This window comes from Rhagoletis pomonella, unplaced genomic scaffold (assembly GCF_013731165.1).
Source record: "Rhagoletis pomonella isolate Grant_MI unplaced genomic scaffold, Rhpom_1.0 Rhpom_scaffold_00012, whole genome shotgun sequence".
In the NCBI taxonomy this organism is placed as follows: domain Eukaryota; kingdom Metazoa; phylum Arthropoda; class Insecta; order Diptera; family Tephritidae; genus Rhagoletis; species Rhagoletis pomonella.
In genome coordinates this window covers 500,649-526,731 of record NW_023458566.1, presented here as the reverse complement: position 1 = coordinate 526,731, position 26,083 = coordinate 500,649, and the positions used below count along the sequence as shown (strand labels likewise).

The 26,083-nt window shown below is 37.8% G+C and overlaps 1 protein-coding gene across 2 annotated transcripts in view; it reads left to right on the top strand.

The window, feature by feature from the left end:
• The window catches only part of LOC118747658, a 389,115-nt gene that overhangs the window by 50,518 nt on the left and 312,514 nt on the right, over positions 1 to 26,083 (top strand). The gene's annotated exons all lie outside the window — the stretch shown is intronic.

Below are 26,083 nucleotides of genomic sequence, written 5' to 3'. Positions count from 1 at the left end.
CTTATACCCACACTCACACTCATACTCATATGCATACTCAACACTCATGCATAATTGCAATCTACATAATCCCAAATGGAGTGCAGCACAACTTTCGCACAAACTGAAAACTCATTTAACCGTTGTAATTGATCTCTTCAAACTTCTAATACACTAAATTCACTGAGTTTCCAGACACTTAACGCTGCCAAGCAACTTCCTCTCTACAATTTGCCCAGAGATCTTCTAGCCCACTGCCTGTTAAATTTTGCGCTAGCGATTAAAACCATCTTACTCGGCTTTTGTTGTAGCCGGAAAAAGTTAACAACTCAGCGCATTACATAAAAATGCAATAAAAACAACGGCAACAATATAACCAGCTAGAGTTAAAGTGCGTCTGCACGCAATGAAAAATGCACCTGGCATATTTCCGGAAAACTCAACTTGAAAATACTACATTTAGGTACTACATCCACAGCCACATAACTCAGACACCTTCCTGTGAAGCACAAGTTTGGCGAAAGTAGTGGTTGAGTGAGGTAAACGGGGCAGTAGCGGTAAGTTGTAGAATCATTGCTACTAGTACTGGCCAATGTTGTTGCTTTTTATTTGCTAGCTGTTGACTGCCGACAGCCGGCTGCTGGTTGCTGGTTGCTAAAAGCACTGAAGCTTGGCCCCAACAATGAACTTCTGAGCTGCAATACAACTACACTTCACTCCACTGCACTCCAACCAATTTGGTTGGTTAGTCGGTAAGCTGTTGTAGTTGTATTTGTTGCTGCTGTTTTCTTTTTATTTATCGTTGTTATTGCGACCGCATACAGCACAAAAGCTACCAACGGGTAGGTAGCAATTATACACAAACAAGCAAGAAGCTACATAGATATGAATGCTGGCAGTAAAGCTGCTAGGGTTAGAAAAATAAAGTGGAAGCAACGGCTGAAAAATATGTGAATAGAGAAAAATCTGCAAAAAACAAAAATCTGCAAAAAAAGAAAGAATGCAGAAAACAATAAATGGCAGAATATTATTTATTATTGCCGCGATTGATGCTGTTGCCGCCGACGCTGTTACCGCTGTTGCTGGTGCAGCAGTCGTTGATGCCACTGTTGTTGCCGCAGCACGCGGAGCAGCTAACGGCAGCAATAACCAAAAACCAACGAACGGCACAGACACAACATAGACACCGTCGCCTGTAGCGTCCAGTTCGGTGATGGCAGCAGCAGACAGCTAACAACAACGGTGTGCAGTTACCGATGAAGCAACCGGCAACCAGCAACAGAAGTTGTAATGAATTATTGCCCTCATCACTTGAGTTGAATGATTTTGTGGCGGCAGTGGTGGAGGTGGCGTCGGTGGCGATGGGGCAAAGCTTAGTCGGTCGGTCGCTGAAACCAAACTTAAGCCACGTGAAGCTACAGCAAGCAGCTAAGCAAGCTAAGTAGGGGGTAGACAGAAGACTAGACAGCCAACGACTAGCCAACTAAGCAGCTTCTCTACTGACCAAGCAAGCAAGCAGGCAAGCAAGCAGTTAGTCGCGTTGGCAGATGAAATAAACGAGCAGCTTGGTATAAATGGGCGCAGAGCAGCAAGAGGCCATAATAAGGTCAAACTATTCTATTATTCTTATCATCGTCATAATCACCGCAACAACCCAGCTAAGTCAGCCAGCCACACAACGAGTCAGCAATATGCCAGTTGAAGTATACATGCACAAAAGCACAGGAACATCCACAAATTAAATACATACACACACACACACACACACATACATACATATGCTCATAAATTCATACAAATGCACATAGTTAGTATTAACAACTTCAGTTGCAGCGCTTGAGTGCGCCTAGAAAATTGAATGCAGTCAAGTAGCAAAAGCCAAAATCGACAAAAGACTGTCGAGAAGAAAAGAAGAAAGCTAAATAAATATTAGCGCGATTATGCTGGAAAAACGTTGAAAACTCGTACTCGTATATATGTACATATATGTATTTGTTGTTGTTGTAGCAATTGAAATGGAAAATTGTGGCATACTATGCTTCCTATAAGTCAGCGATTGCATTCGTGGCTGTGTAGGTGGCTAGACGTTTGTTTCCGTTGTAGCTGACGTTTTGACCACCAAAGCGTAAAGGTTCCACTTTCGCTCCACTTAATTCGCAAAATAAACACAATCGAATTACCGAATTGAATTGGCAACACTTTAGCTATTCAGAGAGGGTTGGCAATAAAGATAAATAACAAAGCAGCGATGAATATAAGCATGTATAGAGAACTATGGTGAATGAAGTCCATTAGTAATGCGATTTATTGAAGTGTGTTAGCGGGTAAGAAAGTAAAAATGGTATTATAGTTGGAAATATAATTTTATTCTATTTTTTTTTGTTCAAGGCATGTACTTTGCCAAACTTATGTGCCTTATTAGCGTAAAATTGGGTACAGTCGGCCTTTTCCTTGTGGTAAATAGTATGCAATGATTCTAGAAATCATGTTTTAACCGCAGTTATTGTAAATTTTTAGGGTTGTCTGGTAAATTCTAGTACCTCAGCCTGCAGTAATTGTAGATTAATAATTTGTGTCAAAAGTTTTTTATTGTTTTCTCCTACAAAATGTTTTCATGTCATATGACGAGACCAATGGTTATGTTAAATATCCTTATGGGCACGCAAAGAAACTAGTGACTTTTTGCGTCTATAAAAAAGGAGATTTTAACGAGATTTTTAAAACAAGTCATCATTTTCCAAAATTGTGGAGGTATGAGTATCGAAAGTCTTCCGAGCCTAAGCGATATAGAAAATTTCGTTATTCACTTTACTAGGTAAGAGACAAGTTTGCATAGACTTGTGATATGTCGTAAACCGCACCAAAACTGTGAACTATGGTTTTGTAAGCAAACAGAGCTCTTCCGGTTCCCTCAACGCCCGTTGAGCTGATATGAGGCACATATGTATATCCAAGAGTGAGCCATGAGTGGTCAGAAGTGTCCCAATCAGCATCTATCCGGTAATTTTGTTTCAAGAGTACCCTTTACATGCACTTCGCCAGGAACTTCGTTATGACCCGGAATCCAAGTGAGGCGAATAAGGAAGTACTTCAACGCAATATAGTGTCAGTGGTCAGGCATTCCCTGACAAGTTTAAAGTGCACCACCATTGAATGCGGGTAGTAGACAAGGTAGTACCAGGAGCCCGTCAGAGGCGCAGTAATCAATGTGATCAGGGATTAAATTGAAACTTTCTGAAACTAAAGGGCCCAACCTTCGAGTTTTCTGGTTCCGGTTTCCCTGAGTGTGATAGCAGTTCGTGATGCGGCGGTGTTCACTGCGTTAAGTTCCAAGTGGAAGTGGTTTGTAATGCTCCATTAATACCGATTAAGAGAGCTGGTGCAGCTTACGCTGTCGACGCTCTTCTGTGCCAACTGGCGCCAACTTTAATTGCTAAATCCAACTATGTTCTAAGCTTTCGATCGCAAGAGTTTTTCTCTTATAGATAGCTTTTAGATTGCCACTTCAGTTCCTTATATCGATCCCATGTAATTTGTATTGCGCTCAACCACAGTGCGGTAGCTTGACAGTCTTCGTCACACAAGTTGTTCGTTGCTCTTTTGGTCGAACCTAAGGTCGCCATTTTACATTGTTTTCATATCTTCGTCATTTATAGTCGCATGTTGCTCGCTGGTATCCATCTACTACTTCTTGACTGATGGTGCGTAATTAACTTGAAATATGGTCCCACTACTCGCATGAACTGGTTTGTTGAAGAGTGCTCTCTGAGAGCGGGTGTGAGAGTCGTGTGCCCAACAAACTGACCGTCTGTTGCGATTGTAGCTTTTCAGCGTCGACCTTTCGTTGTGTATTAAAACGCACGAGCTTCGCTGCACAGAGAAGAGTGTGCCCCAACAAGATAGTGGTCTGAGTCGATGTTTGATCCTCGGATCATGCATCAGTCCAAAATTGAAATATGTAAATACTTAGCTAACACGAAAAAAAAATCTCTTATAAACTAGATCGTGAACGCATAAGGGTTAAAAACATACCCTCAGTCAACATCAGTAAAATAAACACTGATAATCACAAAAAATATTTCAAACTACTTATGAGCAGCATTGTGTTTATTCAAGTTTCTCTGTGTTTCTTCCAAACCTAATTAAATTTTATGCTTTCAGCAGCATGTCTATTTAATACATCTTCATGGGTCTATTTTTTAGTCAAAATACCAAATATATTTTTAGATTTTTTGTCTAATAAACAAATTAGGTTTTTATTAAATCCATGTTATGCCCATATCTTGCTAAATTTTTTACATATCTAATAACCTAAATTTTCATTTTTATATTTCTAGGTATGTAGCTGAACTTTGAACTGTTGATGCACGTTTGTGAATTACTAATGTATATCAAAGATGGACGTAAGCAACTCTGAAAATTAAATACATACGTACATAGTAAGTAGATTTGCTTTAAAATAATCCGCTAAAGATATGTGTTAAATATGAGGCAAAAGCAACAACCTCCATTTTCCGTTGTCACCCCAGCAAATAAAATGATATCCGCGGAAATATCCATGGGTCCAAAAGACTTCCGGCTGCCTAATGAAGCTGGTGACGGAGGAGAGTTTAAATATTTATTTGTGTTATGGCCTTATACAAATGTACATATCGACAGTACTTTGGCAAAACCTCGTATCTCAAATCACTCTCAAACAACAATCTCTAACAAAAAGTTCTCTATTAATAACAAAAAATAATTTGTAATCATTTTTTTACTAACCTTACTTATTAACGATTAAGTACTTTTTAGTTAATTAAGTATTTTAAGGCATAGTTTGAATTAATAAGATACGAGACTTTGCCAAAGTACCGTCGATATTTAGATCTATATACATATGTACATATTTTTCTTCATACTCAAAAAATTTAAATGCAGAGTGCAGATGTTGACTATAGCCGTGTTGTTTACTGTTATTACCATTAAAAAAATTTCAAACAATAACTAAAACACTGGACCACAAATTTGTGTTTTTTTTTGCTCCACGAATGCCCCTATCCAATTCTTATGTAGAATCGCCCGTAGGTTCCGATAATCGAGTAAATTTTTTTCTAAGTTTTTGAGGAATTTGCAATTTACGGTTATTTGTCCGAAAAAAAATTTGGTTCCACTTATTCACTTAGTCACCTTACGAGCCAATTGAAAATCCTTAATTCTAGGTGAGAATGTTACTCATACGCCATGTACACATGCGTTACACCACTCATTCCTTTCTTATTTATCCATCGATTTTCTTAAATGGTAGATTATTTTTTTTTTGTAAACATACAAGCTTTTATAAAATAATTGTGGAACCACCCTTGAAGTACCACCTTTCCGATAAAAAAAAGAATTATCGAAATCGGTTAACGTGGTCCAAAGTTATGCGGTAACATACATAAAAAAATAATATTCCGACGAACTGTTAACCTCTTTCTTTTTTTGAAGAAAAATTAACTCGATTTTTGGAATCAGCGAGCGTTTCTACATAGGGACTGGAAAATTGCACCCCTACAGCATTTTTTCTGTAAACCAGTGATATTTATATTTAACTCCACTAAAGTGCTGAGTTTCCATGAAAATGATTTAAAATACAATTCAACAATCAAAGGCATTTTTGGTCAAAAATCACTTCTTTTAATCCCAAGATAAAAAAAAAGGTTAGACCACCCATACACGTACGCTTTTCCATGCATATATAGACATCTATGTATACATACATATAAGTTTGATCAAATCCCAACACGTAGTTTCACAAGACTCACTTGCAAGAAAGTTTTACGCTCCTAAGGGAAAACTTTAAGTTCAAACGTTGCGACAAAATTGCCATACCAAACCACAAAGCACAGCAACCGCACTGAGTGGAAAATGATAAAACTAACTCTAGAATTTCTTATTTACTATAATTTTTGCACAACAAAACTTTGTCATTGATAATATCCGCACGATAATAGTTAGAATGTAGAAGAATTGATGTGCGTATGTATGGAGGTGTGTTTGTGTGAGCGAAGTTCTCCACTGAACACATCGACACATGAATAAACTTACAAATGAATGAAAATATTAATTACATATAAACATAGTCGTATGTGGAACTTAACCCAATTGGAATTTCATTTCGGAGAAAAAATTCTAAAGATCAAATTGGGTGTAACAGATCACTGCCTTCTAAAAAACAACGCCAAAAAAGCCCTAATACGACTGCCGCAATAAGTACATATCCTCTGCTTACTGAGTAAAAATTTAGAGTAATTTGAGAGAAGAACTTATTTCTTTAATAGGATTGTTTGCGATCAAGACAAAAATAACTTTCTTTCTCGGATGATACTTATGTAGAAAGTCCAAAGGGCTGGGACTATCCGTATATTCGGATATTCGTGAATACGGATAGAATATGATTATCCGGTAAATATTCGTAATTTTTCGTTATCCGAATATCCGGTTAATATCCATATCCGGTGCATATCTATTAACATCTGTTATCAGAATATCCGGTTAATATTCGTACATTTTGTGCATATATTCATCCTGACGAATAGATGACCAAAAAGCCAAGCTTCTCACAGGTCTTTTTCAGTGCCCGGGTTCGCTTTCTAATTTAAATTTAAGAGCAGAATCCCTTAAGACCACGAAATGGTTTCGGCTCAGGATTGCCAACTCCCCACCGTGGCAGATCCTTTCTTATATCCATCTTTGATGAATTTGTGCACCGACATACTACATATCTGTATACAAATTAAGCCAACCAAAAGATGTTTATATGGACCTTTTCTATTAGAGGTGTTATCCAAAATTCGTATTGGCAGATGTCTAGAAGTTTCTGTACATTGGACAATAGTGACGAAGTGCCCAAGAGTTCATGATAGGAGCTAGCAGTAAACATGTCAACCTCAAAATTCCGTACTTCTAGGCCGCTTATGGCAACACCTAAGAGTTGGTGGTAGAAAAACGATCCGTTTCCGAAAATTTTTTTGAAGTGAAAAAGAAGTGAGACTTAAGGTGTTTAAACCTTATGCTGAGCAGCTAAGGAGCAGCTGATGAGATTATTCATTCGACCACATTATCCTCTAAACAACTGCATCAGTAGGGGCTTGAGGTTTTGTCAAGTTTTACCGAGTTTTAAGAGGTCCCAGACCAACGCCGACCAATACGAGACGACGTGTCCAGAAGGAGCCAGCCGTCTTGTTTTCGCTCAACGTTCGCTAAGCTGGCTAAAAGCCTATCTGTCCAAAAGTAGAGACCCCAGTGGAGACCTGAAACGTTTCCTTACTCAGCCAAAATTCCTGCGTGGCTGTCGCATAATCTTTATAGCGAATTGACCTCATGCAAACGGTTTGAGCCAGAACAAATTCGGAGCTTCTTAAAAATCTGGAATACTCTCATCTGTACGAGTGGTCCGAAGTGCCCACTGACTCCAATCAAGGAAAAACTCTCCAGCCACTTAACGAGGGTGGACTTACATATCTAGAGTGATAAGTTGGTCGCTAGGCAAAGAGCTGAGCTCAGAAAGTCCGATTTTTTCTCAGAACCAATAATTGATAGATCGTCTGTATAGCAAACATCCTTGACACCATAACCATACTCATGTACTTAGTGTGGCTAAGAACTCTGCATACTTTCGTGACGAAAAACAGGGTTTACGGAGTGACTACTCGTTTCGAATGTATACATACAAACTGGCAGCTGTTTTCTCCACAATATAAATTAAATGGGAAAAGCGCATTCGTTATTGAATGCCGTGATCTCGGCCCAGCCTTGATTGGCCAAATCAAGACTCCCAACTAGCGTTTCAATTTCCCATTTTATGAGCAAACAAATTGTCTTAATTAATGATCGGCTCATTTCTTTGCTATCTTGCATTTCCTTTCAGTCTCAAAGCTTGTAAGCTGTGCAATTGTGAATTATGGACTAAATTTACCGTGAATGCTTCCATTGGCAATATCGAATTCATTTCACTCTGATCATTTACAACTGGGTATTTTTGGACACATACGCACATACATACATCCTATCCATATGTACGCTCATTTGCTCCAATGATGACCAACATTATCAGACTACTTATTTACGTATGTATGTACATATGTATTTAGGTATGTAATCATGAGTTTGTTTAACACTTTCACACTGTAAGCTCAGCTGGGACCGACCCAAAGCGGACAATGCTTATCTTCGTGTGCCACAGGCGGACTATGAGTAGCAAAAATAAATGAGAAAGTAAATATGTTGGTGAATGTGTGAATTTTTGGTCGAAAGGAAGTGGACAAAGAAACTGCAGCAAATAGAAAGAGGAAGGCAGCGCGGGAAGGAAGCATAAATATATAAGTGTGGCAGGAAAGCCGGAAGGATATACGGCAAGTTCGATGCCACGAGTGAGTGACCAGCACTTGCACAACAACAATCGAAAAGTTGATCTGCCTTGCAGCGGCGCATACTCTGCTACATACATACATATATGTACATCGTGTATTGTGGGAAGGGTAAGTGAGTAAAAAAAAAATGCGAATGGGAGAAAAAAAACTTTATGCGAGTGTGAAAAACTTTAACGATTACTTTAACATAAAGTTGTAATGGTGATTACGAATGCGATTACGTTGGAAAACGTGTTGTGATTGTGTTTCGAAAAGTATTATCGAAGTATTTGCTTGCTTTCTTCTTATTTTTTGTGGTAAGTTTGTGTGACAAAAGCGTTGAATTTATTATTAGAAATACGCGTAGCATGGAGACGAAGTAAAAAAGATTGGCGCTTTTTTTTAAGTTGGAAAGTACCTATTTTCAGAAGAAATTTTTAAAAAACTCAGCTCAATTTATTAGCGCTTTGGTTCCTTGTTTGCATCTTAATATTAGTGGCGGCTGTCTTACATCAATAGTTTTAAGCACGCACTAAAGATTGCTACCAGAATTTACTTGTCGACATTGGTAATATTAGGTCCATGACTACAAGGTGATTTAAAGGAAAAAAAATTTAAATAGCGAGTTTTGCCTTTTCTTCTTCCAAAAGCTCATCCAGGAGGTCCTCAGAGAGAAGTAGTAGAGTGTTTAGCTCAGTGGTCTCAAATTCATTGTTCCGGCAATCGGGAAAGTATGTTTTTTCACCAGGAATCACAGGGTTTTTCCGAGAGGTTTCTTTGCTCAGTAGGTCTCTTTGGCGTCATGGATGGCCTACTGCTTTGAGATTGCCCTGCACTGTAACCTTCGCTAAAATACTTTCTTACCTGTTTCTGATGTTTTGCAGAGTAATTATTGCGCGATCTTTTTTGCTACAAGCTCGCGTAAGGCCCGTGCGGAAAGACTTATTCCTACAGTCCAGCCAAGCAGACGTCTTAAACCGATATGCTGTTAGATCTTTTGCAAAAAAAACTTTGGGATATAGTCCACTTAACTTTGCGATGTTTCCCAAAGGAAGTAGGCATCCTAGCAGCGATACTCAACTCAAAGAGTAAAAGGAAGGTAGTCTGAAAGTGTCTCATCGTTGCATGATTTCCTTTCCGTAACCGTCAGGTTAGAAACGTTAAGTCTAGGACTTCTACACTGCCACTGTACATACCCTAAACTTGGAAGCAATGCATAATTAACTGAATTAGTGACTCACATCTTCGTAAGTTTCAGAGCTATACCAGAATTTCTGGGCCAGAACATATACCTTGCATTTGCATTGTGGCTGAGTAATATCGGGCCAACACCTATGGGCTTCCTCCGAGTGGATGATATTTATATTAGGAAAACTTAAATTAAAGCCAGAAAGGCTTTAAGATGCTTTTTGAACAGAAGTTACACAGGCTAGGGGCTTAGCTGGCGTACTGCCGCCAACGAGGTTATAGCGGTTATCACTGACCATCATATCGAAGGCTCCTGCATTCATAAATTATCGATATCTCCCTGTCCTAAGAAGGCAAGTAGTTTGTCCGAGGCGACAAGCTTTGTGCACCCTTAAAAGGCTTTTTTTTTGGTTGAATGCTCACGATCCTCCACTGCCCTTGGCCATCCTCCGCAGGCGAATGTAGGCCTTGGGTCAGCTTAGAAGTCCTAGAAAACTAATCTCTGCACCTAACAACACGACAACCAATCAGAGACTCACTAGAATAAAATTCCAAAATCGGCTTGTCAGGATTTCCAAACATTTATAGGCCCACCCGTTTAAAAAGCTTTGACTTGATCTCCTTCCATCTCTCCTGAATAGGTTTGACGCTGCCTGTGACCTCATCTAGCGTGACGTGGAGGTGATTTTTCAGCCTCACCGTTCTGTAATTCAGTTTTCTCACTGGAGAAATATTTCTTGATCCTCTTTTCCAGCTGGTTTCGTTATAAAACCATGTGTATCTATATAGAATCGCCCCCAGATTTATGGTGTTTTGCGGCTTAGATCAAATGAGCTGGTTCATCTTCCACGGCTTTGGTGTCTACAATGCCGCCACTTCGTTCTTGAGAATTATTACGGCCCGATAGTACCTCAACTTCACTGACACCCCAGAATTCTCTCTGCAGAACTCAACGCAGCCTTCAAGTAGTCAAGACTTCATCGGGTGAGCTATTCTTAGAAATCACGGTAGAAGTTATGATAGCGGCATGTCCGCAAAATTAAAGGAGGAGGTGACTTCAGATAGGAAGGGTCCCAGGCTCAAAATTTTATCGGGTGGAAAATTTAGTACATCGACAAGGTTAAGCAGCAATCCACTGACCTGATAGCTGTTTGGCTACCAAAGTACTTAGCTAAATAATGAAGGCAAGCTAAGAGAAGAGTTTATGAGCCATAGTTCACCATATTTTATAGTTGGGAGCTCTGCTGAAAAACGCTGCAGTAATCTGCAAGTCTAAAACAAGTAAAAGTAGTAAGTAAGAGATCTTTCGAGCGTATTCAGTTTAGGTTTTTTATCCATTCGTATTTAGAGCTTTCGAATTACATTTAAAGCTCTAGACCGAATCGACTTCCCAATATTTTATACTTTATATTAAGGATTTCGCGTTCTAACCCCCCCAAACTTATCTTAATTCGATTAACAATTTGGGAGAGTCTAAAACGCTTACCTTGTATTTCTTTCTACACTTCATTGCTTAACATTCGATTAGCCGAAATTGATATTTCACTTCAGTGTCCAGCTGACTAGCTACTCAAGTATTAACAATATCTTTTTTTCGCCAGAACACAATCCTCGGCCAACAATGGCAAATGTCTAATCAACAAAATTACTTGCTCACTCCAGACAAATGACGTATTCAAAGACATAAGAATGGGATCACCTTTGGCTTGGAAAGTCATTTGCTTTCGAAGACACATGTTTTCCTAATCCTATCAACATGATAACATAACATTAAAAACCGCAAATAATGCAAACCAATACTCACTCAATCCAGATGCTAAAATGCACATTCAATTGCACGCTGGTATATATGTATGTATGTACTTTTCAATGCCTAGAACCAACATCGAGTAGTTTAACTAGGCAAATGGTAAACTTAAAAGGCGTGAGGTAATGAGAAAACCAAAGCACCAAAGTACCAAAGCTATTTTCACAGTGGCAAGCACTCACTAACGCCCAGAACGAGTGGCATACACTAGCAGTAGTAGTTAGAAGTTCAGAATGAAAACCAGCGCAAACAATGCCGCCGATAAAATAGCAAACCGACAGACAGCGAAACAAACAGTTAAACCAGGATGTAAATATGTAGTAGAGATTTAAAGAATTTATGCACAGAATAAGCTCGACAAAATCTACAACAATTACATACAACTATGTAGGTACGTAAACAGTTGTAAGTACACAGATATGTATGTAGTGCATGCAATCACTCTATCCTTTTGGATCCACTTACCCTCAGCCGAACTGCTGCGGTGCCGCCCCTTGAATCATCATTGAAATTCTATGCTTTTGGTTGCTGTAAAATGTAAGCTATTTAGTATTTTCTAAAATTTATGCATTGTTTATGCAAAGACAGTGAGCAAATGGTAGTCGGCATACGTAGACATACATATGTAAATACATACATACATACATGCAAAGCTATAGTGCTCACGTAAAGCAGACAGGATTTTTAAGGATAATAGTAACCGCTTTAGTGACAAAGAACTATGACACACATCCGCACACACAACTATGGAAATATTTAAATGTATGCACATATGTATGACTATGTTTGCATGTATGTGTGCAGCTTACAAAATCCAAACCAAACTAGGCAAATGAACGAGGACTCATTTTTCCTTAAATTGTGGTTTCTTTTGTACAAAAAAAAAAACAAAACTATCTGCTAAACAGGCTGTGCCGTTGATACCAAAATACTCGTACCAACAAGGTACTTTGTTAAATGGATTTGTTTACACAAAATCGTGCTGCATGTATGTGTGTGTGTGTGTGTGTATCGTCATTTGCACATTTGTATAAAATACTCTCATCATTGGCAAATGTACGTGTTAAATATGCACATTTTATTTTGTGTGTTTGTTGTTGGCTTTGCTGCTTTGTCTTCTGTGATGTGTTAACTGCCTGCAGGCTCAGTTGTAATCTCACTACAAATGTGGCATTCAAAAACAAAGCTATGTATTAACATTTGTATATGTATACATATTCGAGCATACACACATTTATGTATATACTAAACGCTTTTGTTTTATTTTCCAACTACATACATATCTCCCTTTTAATGTGATTTTTGTAATTCGCTTGAGTGGTTTTACATGTCACATAAATATTGTAATAAAAACAATGGCAACTTTCAGTTTCGCCTATTTTATGTTATTTTATTTTGATTCTATTTTTTGCTACGTGTGGGTGTGTTAGCTGCTACACATAGAATAGCATTGAAAATCTAAAATTTTCTTGGCTTTTATAATTGATACACCGTGCGACAGTAAATTTTACATACAAAAAAATTTGTATATTCTCGAAACCATGTGCCAAATATGTATAATAAATCTGCGTTTTTGGTTTTTCTCGCTGTCGCCAGGATTTTTTTAAAAGGATTGATTTTTGAAAAATTTTATTATTTCAAAAAATTATTTTAAAAAATTCAGTGCAATTTAGAAAAACAGTACCCACACTGATAAAACAAAATTACAGCGAAAATTCTTTAGAATTAAAACAGATTAAATTTTTTTGCACGAAAGGACGAAAAGCTATTAAAAATGTCCCATTTTAAAATTTTATCCTTGAATTGAATTGAATTTTTCAGTATTTACTTTTGAAAAAATTACATATCAGGGACTAATGAGCACTCGACCGCAACCTCGAATTTCATCCCTTTATTATTTTTCGTTATTAGCAGGGACGGTAATCATTATGAGTAAAATAATTTGAATCAGCATTTAATAATTATTTTATTTTTTCTTCCTAAAATAATAATTATTAATGCTTTTTATTTTTTTGCTCAACGGAAATGATTATTTTTTTGGATTTTTATTTTTTTTTCGCTCAGAGAAAATAATTATTATTGAGTTTTATTTTTCCACTTAAAAACAATGATTCTTCATAAAATTTAAAAGGCTATACATACGCCAGTTACTGAAATTTCGACCTGAAAATTGTAAGACTTATTCCTCTATTAGGGTGTCGCTACCTCTGAAAAGGATACGGCGGAAATCGCGCTGGTATAGCTTTTGATTTTTTTGAATGATCATTATTCTTGAATGAAAAAAATTAAACTCAGTAATAATTATTTTGTTTGAGCAAAATAATAAATATCATAAAATAATCATTATTTTTGTTCAAAAAAATAAAAATCAAGTAATAATAATTGCTTTCGATCGAAAAATTAAAACCCAAATATTAATTATTATTTTTAAACTTTACTGGTTGAACTCGAAAAATAAAAATCACTGTAAATTACAGTGGGGCGTAAGAAAACAAATATGTGGGTATAAATAAAATTATTTTACGACGATTACAACTTCTTGATTTTTTTGGTTAAAATTAAAAAAAAAATAATGATTATTTTCCGTCCCTGGTTATTAGTTAAAAAAAAAACCTAATTTAAAGGCGTTTTCAATTCCTATACGACCTTATGAACCAAAAAATTTAAATTTTTTTCAATTCTATAGAATTTTCCCTTTAATTTGGTACCTACATTGTTATCCTCCACTGCAACGAATTTTTGTTGATCATTTTTTTAATCAAGCATATCTTTGAAACTACAAAGTCCTTAAAAAAAAATCCTAACGTCAGAGAGAAAAACTAAAAACGCAGTTTTATTATATTTGACCCACAGTTTCGTGAGTGTATTGATTGATTCGTGTGTTTCGACTGTTTTTTTTTGTTGTCGCACGCTGTATCGCAGGCTTTTAAATTGTAATTCCTTGGGAATTTGTTTGTTACGGTTAAAGTGATTCTTTTTGCTTTCTTGGAATCAATCTCTCAAATTCCTTGCAGCTATAAAATTTCCGTTACTTTGGCCGATTTCAAATTTTAACAAATTTTAAACAAACCCTTAGACCCAGATGGTAGTTAGCCGAGACAGCTGAAGCAGGATCTGCATTAAGAACTTTGAACAGGATAATTGAACACTTAGTCGACGTGGACAGGGCAGGCGCCAGGCGCAAATCTCTCTCGGCTTATTCATTTTAAATGCCTTTAATATGAATAATCCTTGCTTAAGTTCAGTTACTTTTGATATGAATCCATGTCATACAACAAACACATACACTCTTGATGCATGCTTTCGTAATTAAACACAATCACTTCGCTTTGTCAGCACTTAATGAACTCAGCGAGTATGTATGAACTGAAATCACTTCCAACAACGACTTACATACATACATATCTACATATGCATTCAGAAGCAAGTTCCTCAAATCATGTCTAAGCAACCAATCAACCCTGCGGTGCGCCGCCCAAATCAAAAAATAAGGAAGAAAAAAAAGAGGAATTAACAAGAAGTGCCAGAAAATTAAGCTATCCTCCCGGAAAACGGTGAATATGCGGGGCGCAAAACCAACCAAAAACCACAAAAAAAAAAATAACTGAAATGTCAAAAAAGTGCAGATTTCTTAAGCTTGAAATGCAAGTAAAAATCCAAACACTCGTGCATGCGTCTCAATTGCCACTTCATGTCAGCCAAACCGAGTACTCCCATGAAACGTCCAAACACTGAAATGTGAATGAACGTAAACGAATGCGATGCGACGACGTTGAAGAAAGCGTAGACGCATCCATACATACATGCATATTAGGGTGGTCCAAAAACAGTTAAGTCGGAATTGTAATGCTCTCACACGCTAGGACTGTTCTATATCGAAAAAAGTATCCATCAATTTTTTTTTATTTTGAGATCTAAAAATATTTAGATGTCGCTCAAAGCGCTCAAAGTTTTCCGTATATTTTTATACGGCAAAAAACAACTTTTCGTAGAAATGGTATAGAATTCTTGAAAATCAATATTTTTCGATAGGAAAACTCTGGTTCCTGAAGAGAGAACGTTCAGTAATCGTATATTTAACCATTTTTTAGTACCAACGATTTTTTATTGGTCCCCCATTGCATTTTTCGGGGTTTTTGTGGGTTTTTGGCGGACCTATAAATTATAGTTGCAATGAGAAAATGATTAAATAAACAATTGGGTATTATTATTGGGAATCTGCTGCAGCGAAACAGAGTTTTCCGATAGAAAAATATAAATCTTTAAGAATTCTATACCATTAATACGATAAGTTGTTTTTTCCCTATAAATATAAAATATTTTTGAGCATAAAAATTCCGACTTTACTTTTTCAAATGCGAGTTTTGGACCACCCTTATGCATATGCATTGCGCTTTAGTGTGGTGTGTGTGTGATGGTATGATTTTTGTAGATTTGAAGTATTCCTTGTGATTTTTAACCCTTTTTTTGGGACTTGGTCTTGAGGCAATTGGTGGTCTGCCATATAAGGCTGACGACAAGCTGAAAAGCTGGCGCACTGAGGGGCTGACGCTTTGGCGAGCAGGCAGACGTCATTCAGTGCACTTCCTGCGTGCTGTGATGGAAGCATTTGCGTGTAAGTGTGCGAGTGCTTTTTTTTGTTGTATTACATACAGTTGCATGAGTGCTGCTGCTGCATGCTTACTGCATTTGTACTCGCAAATATAAATGTGTGTGTGTGTTTGTGTATGCTTGTGCTCATGTATGTATTTGTTTTATTGTTTATGTGCTAAGCACTTAATTGGATTTTCGGCACACAAATTAATAGGAATTCCACGAAATGCAGCCATCCAATCCAATTCAAGTTGAGTCGCAACTCGAACCAACTCAGAGCAGCGCAAAGCAGCAGGAGCAGCGCAAGCAAGTGAATGAGCGGGCACCCCATACAAGTTTGCTGCTTCCTTTGCAGAAGTTTTTATTTATTTTTGCACTTCGGCTTTTTTGTTTGTTTGTGTAAAATACTTTTTTTTCTGCTGCAACAGCTACTTCATTGCTGAATTCCTGTAACACGTTCGCAGTTTGTGCTTGCGAATTTATGCTGCCTGTTTTTTTTTTTATTGTCTTGGCAGCAAAAAAAAACAAATATTTGCAGCGAAAATTTTTTCTTCGATTTTTAATTTTTTTATTTGTTTTTTTTTTTTCGTTTTGGCAACCCCTTATATCAGTTAATGCTGCACATGTATGTATATAGCCCGATATACACACATTTATGTACATACATATATCTACATTATGGTGCCTCACCAAAAATAAAAAAATAGCTGGGTTTCGCGCCGAAATTATAAAATCTATTATATTGCCAAAATATTTTTAAAAAATATTAAGATTTACCTAAGCTGCACCGATTCGAAAATGCCCCCCAAAAATCGAGTTTTTTTATAAATGAAAAACGTTTTTAAAAATATATATTTTTTTTTAATCCCCTCAGGTGATAGCAGAGTCAAAGCTAAAAGGTCTGCACAACAATGTTTAGACAAAATTTAAATTTTAAATTTTTGTAAGTACATATTTTCAAATCGATGCAGCTCCCACAAATCTTAATACTTCTACGAAATATTTTCGAGGAAGGTTTAAATTATAATTAATTTTTTTATTTTCGATGAAAAAAGAGTACCGATTTTTTTTTTATGTATGCAGAGTGATACACCCTAATGTATAACGTATGTACATACGTATGTGCATTGACATAAATTTACGAGCACGCACATACATACATATCTCAGCCTCCGTTTGTTTGTTTTTATAGCGAATGTTGCATTTCGCGCCTTGTCATTTTTATAACTCTCCAATATTTATTGTTCTTTGCCCATTTCGTTTGGTTGCATTTGGTTTGTGTATGTATGTATGTATATATGATGTCGTTGTTTTTTGTTTCAGCCGTTGTTGATTTATTTGCTACCGATTTTTACTGACACTGCACTTCCCATTGCCAATCGCACATACATATATAAACGAACTCAAAAGTAAAAAATTTAAAACCAAAAAAAAAATAATAAAAAAATCCTCCAACAGTCCTTGCAAAAAGCAGTCATTTTGATTGCCAGTAGCCACTGCAGCAGAACTCCCTTCTACATTCTTTCAGCGATGCACATGTTTGTAAGCACTTGTATGTAGGTATGTATGTATGTAGTCTTCGCCACCTCCGCCTCTTTTATGCTGTTCACGCCTCTATTTACCTTCCTTATTGACTTTGCTCCACTCACAAATCATGCGCTTACACGGAGCCAAACACATACATATATACATAAGTATGTATGTATGTAATGGCTATAGCATAAAACTATATATGCATGTACGTATGTATGTACGATTCCAAGCTCTGGCTGACCCTAGCAGGTGCCCACTTTTGCCGGTTTCAAAGCCAAAAATTCTTCAAAAAATTAAAAACTATGAAAGTTGAGCTTGCTACCCTTTACGTACTTACTTTTTAACGACTTTAGTGGGACTCAGCGAAAATATTGACTTTCGTACATTTTTTTTTTTTATTTTCTTTTCTTTTAAAAATAACACTTTGTTTCCTTAACGAGCGGTCAAACATTTAGTTGCTGCCCTAAAAGCCTTTAAAACAATGTAAATTTTACTCGCATGGAAGTAGTTTGGAAAGTTGAGGGGATATAATATTTGATTAAATTTTTACTTTGTTAATCAGAAACTTGGCGTGAAATAGCCAAATGGCTACATGAGCAACAATGTAGGTTTACATAGTTACAAACACCATTAAGCATCAGCTTTTTTTTGGAATAAAAAGTAAATAAAAAAGTCAAAAAGTTCTAGGAGAATTCCACGTAGAAGTTAAGAGTTTGGAAAAATTATCAAGACCCCGTATCCAGTTCAATCAATTCATCGAAATCTTACCATAAATAACACTTTCGCAAAAAACACGACTACGGCTCCACCTAGTGGATATCAACTTTCGCCTTAAAGCTTAAGGGCTGGATTGCATGATTAGATCAAATTAGGCTGGTAAGAAATTTTGCTAGTGTCATAATCTCATCTCACTATCCCGTAGTTCTGAATTGAAGCTTTTGGCGTGCGTATTCCTTTCAGAGTTCGTACAGATGACCTGAGATCTAAATGAGGTAGATCCTCTTCCCAGTTGCAACGCCTATTCGTAGTTAAAGGTCGCCGACACATAGTTGTGTCTCCAGGTCTCCTGATCTGCTAGACTGAAAGTGGGACTGGATGCCACAAACCGTGTACTACTGGAATTACTGATTCTACTGCTGGACGAGGAAGTTTAGGTAACGAGGATTTTTAGTTGATATACATACATAGGTATGTGAATTTGAAATCGATTTACACTTTAATAGAAATGTTATGAGAATACTCGGTTTTTGCTATATTTAAGACTCGGGAAAGATGCAAATTTTTATGTCGTGCAAACTCGGCCAAGTAATTACGAATTTTCTTCGCGATCCAGCCTAATGTATTCGCTTTTTCGTGGCCGTTCCACTCGTTTGGTTGGTAGCAATCCTTTCTACTAACTTACTAGGACACAGTTTGATCATTGGGTGCCATTTTGATATAGTTTTCGTGGGAATCGATAATGTTAACTATCTTGATTTTCTGATGCATTTTTCGATATCGCCTATAGTAGATTCTGATATGTATTTCTGCTAGTTTTGTTAGTAGTTCGCTGCCTTCTAGTTGACAGCCTTCGCAAGTTCTATTAAATGAATGCTCTATTCTCAATCCACGAATGCATAGTTTCCTATGGAGCAGTGACCAGGAAATGGTTGCTAGAATTTTTAATGCTCCTGTCCCTGATCTACATATTAAGCACGTTTAGTGTCTTCGTCCTGTAATAGCCAGGCCAGAGTTCTTTGGGTATTTGCAAGTCTCTATATCTGACCATCCCTTTCTTTCTAGTCCTAGAAAATGTATTCCAGTGCAACTGTCTAGAATTCCTCCAAAGGGTTATGCCTACAATCTACCCTCTCCTTGCCTTCTTTGTTCCTATGGTCGGGAGCCCAGAAAAGTGAAACGCTTACTGATTTAGGCACTGAGCATAATTCTGTTTTGCACTACTCTCTGTTCTGGCTCTAAAAGTATATTGTTGCTTTCTTTGTTCCGCCATTTTCCTAGAACCTTAAAAGCTTAAAACATGCCTAAAACTTGAAAGATGCTTGCTTCGTTCCCAAGATGAAAATACAAGCAGGCGCCGAGTTCCTGGGGGAACACCCTGCACGTACACCTCAGTCCATATTTGGGGCATCGCACTTTCATGTTATAATTGGAGTTGGGGTTAGATATCATATCGGTCGGTCTTTGGTTGTGATTGTATTTCGTTCCGAGCCTCAATTAGCGAGTTTCCCATAGACCGGACTCTGGGTATTCAACTACAGTTGCAGGACCACATTCAATCTTAGCTTTTGCAATCGCCGTTCGCTCACTCTGGATAACGTGAGCAACTTATGTGAGTAGCCTCGAGTTAAACCGGAGGCGCCGCTCCGACTTATTCGGTTTAAGAGCTCGCTGAAGTCGGTAGCGTTTGTTCGGCTGCAAACGGGCATCATTCTGTCTTGGAGCAGGCGGCACGCTATATAAAAATATACTTGAAAACACCTTCCAAAGAAAGTAGTTTTGAGAGAAGCTATGCTTAGAATAACAAGGCGTCTTCCTTGATGACGATTTGAAATGGAGGTATGCTTAATTGCGTCTCGGGGCCTTGGCCGAACTAGTGCTCAATCCGCGGGTTAAACCAACGCTAGCCCTTGGAGTTTTTTAAGTCTTTTAATTTCATTTATTTCTTTCGCCAGACAGGTGCAGCATATATATGTCAGAGCGTATTTGGCAATGTTTTCATACATCCATATTGCGAGCTTGGATTCTCTTTCCATTACGATTCGGCAAGTGATATCAGGTCCCTGGCTATTCGTAAAGCTTTTTCGTGGTATGGGTTTCATTAGGGATTGTGACCTCTCTCTTGAAAGCCTCTGATGACCTTCAAGTAAGGCTTTTCAGAATACAGTGACATTGTAGGAAACTGTATACTTGATAAGTTGAAGTTCCTGCGGCACACATATGGAGTTTGAGTTTGGGCATCAAAGCGCCAATATCTTATCCCTAATTACAGAGGTAATACTTTAACTTAACAACAACATTTCCCCGCCAATGACGAAACTCATTGCATGAATATTGTTTTAACTAGTACTTCGCCCGAAATTTTGAGGCAGAATACAAACGTAATTTCGTCATTGTCACGTACTCAGCAAATCATGACCAGAACAATGACAGTTGTCATCATAGGAGAGCTTATAATCAAGTTTTTGTGGCATAGTTTTAGGCGCAATAGCTAAGCAGTATGAGTTTTGTCATCCTCTGAAACATTCAGCGCATATAAATGCACGACACATAAAATCCCTGCAATCAATAATCTGAAGCACAGACTATAAATAAGATTTAAACATACTAAACAGAAAATAAAAATAAATTAAATGCGTTTCGTTTAAAAATATCAGCACTTGAGTTGGATTGTAACTGATGGCAGACGAATGCTATTTTTATTACATAGCAACAGCTTTTAGTGGTGTTGAATGGCAAATGCAAAAACAAAACAAAAACGCGAGCGAAAATAAATACATACCAAGCAGCAGGCGACAAACGACAAAGGAAGCCAAGCAAACAGGCTGTCAGACAGGCAGATGCACTTGTCATGTGTAAATACTTGCATACTTGCAGGCGCCCAGCAGCCAAAGGCGACAACAGCGGCAGATACAATAAGGCGCGCGCACATACACCGATATACGGGTATGTATCTATGTATGTATGAATGTACACCCGCAAGCGTTCGTGTGTGCAAATAAATGCATACATTTGTATGGCTTAACTACACATACGAAATGCAAGTGCATTTGTGCACTTTTTTTACATAAATACATACATACATACATATCATTAAACTTAAATGCACTTACGTCTGTCTCCGTCTCAGTGGCTACAATGAATGCACGGCCGTAATGGGACCGGAAGAAGAGTGAACTGAGCGTCGGAAGCTTACTGCGCTCATTCTGTGAAGAAATAGCTGGAGAATATGCTGAATTTTATGCATGTCCTGAGTGGTTGACGGAAGCAATTCACTGATGGAGCGAGCAAATGGCAACAATGCAACATTTTAAAGTTGCACAACTTTAGACGAAGGCACGAAGCTTGTTGCCGTTGCTGATTTTCAACAACTTTCAACATCTTTAATTACTGTATTTACCACGTGCGAGTATTTGAGCTTTAGTGGCTTTCAAGCTGTGTCGGGGGCTTGAGAGTGTTAATACACGTACACACTTACTTGCGGCTGAAGTGTTTACAACTGCTGCCAGCCAATCAAGAGAATGATGGCTGATAGACATTCAGGCGCCTTAACAAAGAAATAAACGAAAAAAGTACATACCTACAACTCTTAAAAATTAATGCCAAAAGTTTAGCTGAGCAATAATTAGCCGAAAGTTTCTTAAACTTGCACAACTCAGCTATACTTATTAGCCGCCGATTTCGACAAACAACACGGAAGCGAAATGGGCAACAAAAAAATCATGCCCAAACACCAAAGGACTTAATTAAAAGTACTTCAGCAGGCACAAAAGCCAAAATCAGCTAGCACAGCGTTAACTTGTGCTGCAACGCCCTGAAGTAGGCTTAACCGCCGAAATGAAATATGTACTCGTACAAACATACATAACACCAGTCAGTCAGCAAAGTGGGCAAAAAAAAACGAAATGTGCAGCCATTGGAATATACGAATCAGAAGCTGAAACAGCAGCAGCAGCAAAAGCAAGAGCCTCTGCCATGCAAAGTGCAGTGCAATGCACTTTCAATGATTTCCGACGTCAACACATTTGGCTGCAAGAAGTGCAAAAGTTGCAGCGCAAAAAGCAAAACATTGCCAAATACAAATAAAAGCCAAAAAAAGTAAAACAAACAAATAATAACATAAAACCCACAAACAAAAAAATAACTAAATAACTCAAACGACAGCAACGATAACAGAGCGTAAAGCAAAAAAAAAAATATGTATAAAGTAGGGCTGTGCGATTAATTGATTACTCAAAATTTTAATTAATCATAAAGTAAATAACTCAATTATTCGATTAATTGGAAATTATGATTACTCAAAAGTTCAATTACTCGAGTAATCAAGATTTTTGATTAACCAAAAACAAAAATATTTGAGTAATTTGCTTTATGATTAATCAACATTTCGAGTAAAATGAGTAATCAACATTTCAACTCTTTACATATGTATAAAGTAGTTAAAGTTCCTTGATACTTTGAAAACAACGTTTCTGTTTTCAAAAATTAAAACGAAACATTTTTTCATATACAGAATGTAAAAAAGAAAATAAGCTTTTTCCAAAGTAAACTCTTTTAACGAGCAAAATTATTTTTTTGAGTAATCATATTTCAAGTAACTCGATTAATCATCGTTTTGAGTAATCAAAATCTTGATTACTCGAGTAATTGATTAACCGAATAATTGATTAACCAACTTGCTCGAGTAATCGAATAATCGCACAGCCCTAGTATAAAGTAAACAAGTCGAAAGGATAAAACGTAAATATGCAAAAATAGAAAAAATAGCAAACAAAATTTTAGCAGAACCATTATAAATGCATACATTTGCGAATGCTCACAGACAGAAATTTAAATGTCGTTGTGTATGCGTGTGTATGTTGTAGTGCAACAAATTCCAGAGCATATGTAAACAAACAATAACGCGCACACTTGCACATTGCACACATATTTAAATACAAATTTACATAGCGCTGCTTAGTTGTTTAACCCAGCAGAGATACAAGATACAAAGCGAAATAAATAAATGTTAATGTCATACACTACCTCAAGGATATTTCTTTCCTAGATCTTGTTTAACGGAGCTGGGATAAGTTTTAGCTTAAAAAATCATGGCTTGGGGAAGGTCTGCTAATATATGATATAATTTATTTGACTGTCCTCAGCCTATTGCCTATCTGAAGGACGAGAGATGGTAAATTGGGCGATAAGCAGCTGGAAGTCACACCCATTACTCTTTGCCACTCTCCGTACGAGAATTTCGTAGTCAGGTGAGAGTTTGCATGGAATTTAAAGACATTCAAGAGTTAGAGTTACTGAGCGAGCACAGTCTGGTTTTGGATATCCACTCATTCAGCCTCTTCATAGTTGTGCATCCTTACCTAATCAGCTATAAAAGTCTGCGAAGGTGTCGCGTAGCCAGATTTCCACTATCTGCGCTAGCTGCTTAGGGCAGAGACTATGTCCCGATGCTTCGGAGGATAGTATGAGTTACTTTTATTCCCACGATAGACAGGGTCTATCATGCATACTCCGACGTTTTTACACCAAACAGTCCCTACTCGTTTCTTGAAGGACCCTCAAAAACAAAGTTCTTATGAAGCGTTTGTCCTTGATTCAGGACGCCTTTGATATCGAGGGGGCTTTTAGTAGCCTCCGCCCTCATCTCGCTATGGAAATTGCCAACTCTCTATACAAACTGGACGCCGAAATCGATCTTCTAGGTTTTATCTATCGCCCGCTATGATACGAAACTGTCGCAGCAGAGTGAGGTAGCGCATCTATCCAGAGAAAGGTGAGTAGAAGTACTACAAAAGCTGTAGTCCATTCATCACTACTTTGGGTCATTGCCATCAACGACCTATTGGAGACTCTGAAAGAGAGGGCTGTCGCGGGGTTGCTTTAGTGGATAGCCTAACCAAAACTTATTGTTGTAGGGAAGCTCATTTCCACCCGCCACGTATTTATCGAAAGATACCAGAACTTGAACGGAACTAATTCTTTTCACAAAGAAATAAGAGCCGGAGTGCAATCTTGAATCATTGTCCTGTAACTTTTTTGGCTGGAAAGCGTTTACGGAAACGTAGGTTGAGGTGTCTTCCGAGATATTTGAGTATTTGGTCACCAAACTCAGATTGCAACATTTAGTCTATTGTTGAAAACATGAGCGCCTAGTCAGTTCATCGAGCGATGAGGGGAAACATTGGAATGCAAGGTGGACAAGTCCCTCTGGCCACGGGTAGATCGTAGACGGACTAAGAAGCTATTAAAGCGAAATGAGATATATCTCCCGATACTGGTGTGAGTCTAACTGATTAACGCAAGCTTAAGTTTTAAACACCTCGGGGATCACTTCTTAATAATCCCTGTTGAGTTTTCGGTAGTAGATATTAGTCGCTTGGGAGCTCTGTTGTGGCCCCGCATCGTTTTTCAACCACCAACACATAAGTGGAACCATTTGATGCTCCCATCTGCTCCTGATTGACTCCTCCAGTATTACTAGGAGAAGCTATACAACCTAACCTAAATTAAACTCAGTTTGCGCCCTTAGAAAGTTTAAAATGCAGGCACATTGTTTCCCTACAAACTGGCGAAAAATTCTCATTCCATCTGGAACCTGGTTGACTTCCTCATGTTGGGGTTTTTCTGGAGATACCAAATATCCAGTATAATGTAAGGAGCCTGGCGTTTCCATTAAAGATTAAAGATCCTGACAAGCCATCAATTGGGAAGGTTCCACTTTACAAGCTCGGTACTGGCACTACCTAGAAGTTCTGGACACGTGTCAGCTGAGATTTTTTCAATGTACTCTTTCATCTTTGCAGAGATGGGGAAAGTGGCTACCAGGAGCCTTTTGCACTTACGAGCCGGTTTGCCACCTTGAAGAGAGAAGAAGAAGGTATTAAAATTTCTTGTACTCCGACTCTCGTTACTAATATATATGACGCTTTTAATTTATATTTACACCGCCTTTACCCTGAGAACTGCTTTGCCTCTTGCACCTTTTCTCTCATTTGTAAGCACCTAAAATAGCAGAGTTCTAAACGTCTTTTATTAAAACATCCTTTACTGGGTTATCGACATTTTTTCAGCCTAAGCAGCGCACTGTAACAACCATATTATTAACGCTTGTTGGTTATGTAATAAAAATTCTTTGCCTCGTTGACAGCCAAAGTAGAGTGCGAGCGTTTCACAGGCGCTGCGAATTGTTATGCCTGCGTGCATTTGATTTTATTTTTTATTTTGACTTTGCCAAGGACTAAATGTTATTTTTTTGTTCCTGTATGTGTGTGCTTACACTTTCATTGTTGCTGTCACAGGCATCCTACGCGTGTATTTCATCCGCCTTGCAGCAGCCAACAAGCGCTGAAGTGCAATGTGCAGCACCGAATGCAATGTGCATTATTTTATAGTTGCCACTTGCAACAAGCTCACTGCCTGCAAGCAAATTCTGTATTTTTTGTTTTTTTTTTTTTAATTGAATCCTCTTTTTTTTGCCTTTTCGTTTTGGAGTCATCACACGTCTCACCGCACATGTTAATAATCCGCCACTTCTCAAAACGAGCGGTGTAGCAAGCAGTCCAGCAGCCATGGAACCATGCAAACCGAGGCAAGCAAACCAAGCGACCAACGAACTTGCCACAAAGCTTATGAAGCAGCTTAAAAGCCAACAAGCAAGCATCAGCCGACCAAAGGAGCGAGCTAAAGTCCCAAACTGAAAGCCTACAAGCGCAGCCTGGCGCATTTTGCAGCAGCCTTGCGTGTGCGGAGTTGAATTCTAGGCGCAAAACAGCAACAACATTGTCAAATGTGCGACTGCTGCTCTTTGCTGGCTTGTTGACGTTACTCGTTTTTTTTTTCTTACAAGTATTATGTGGTTAGTTTGATTTTTTGTTTTTTTTCCTGTTTTTTTTTT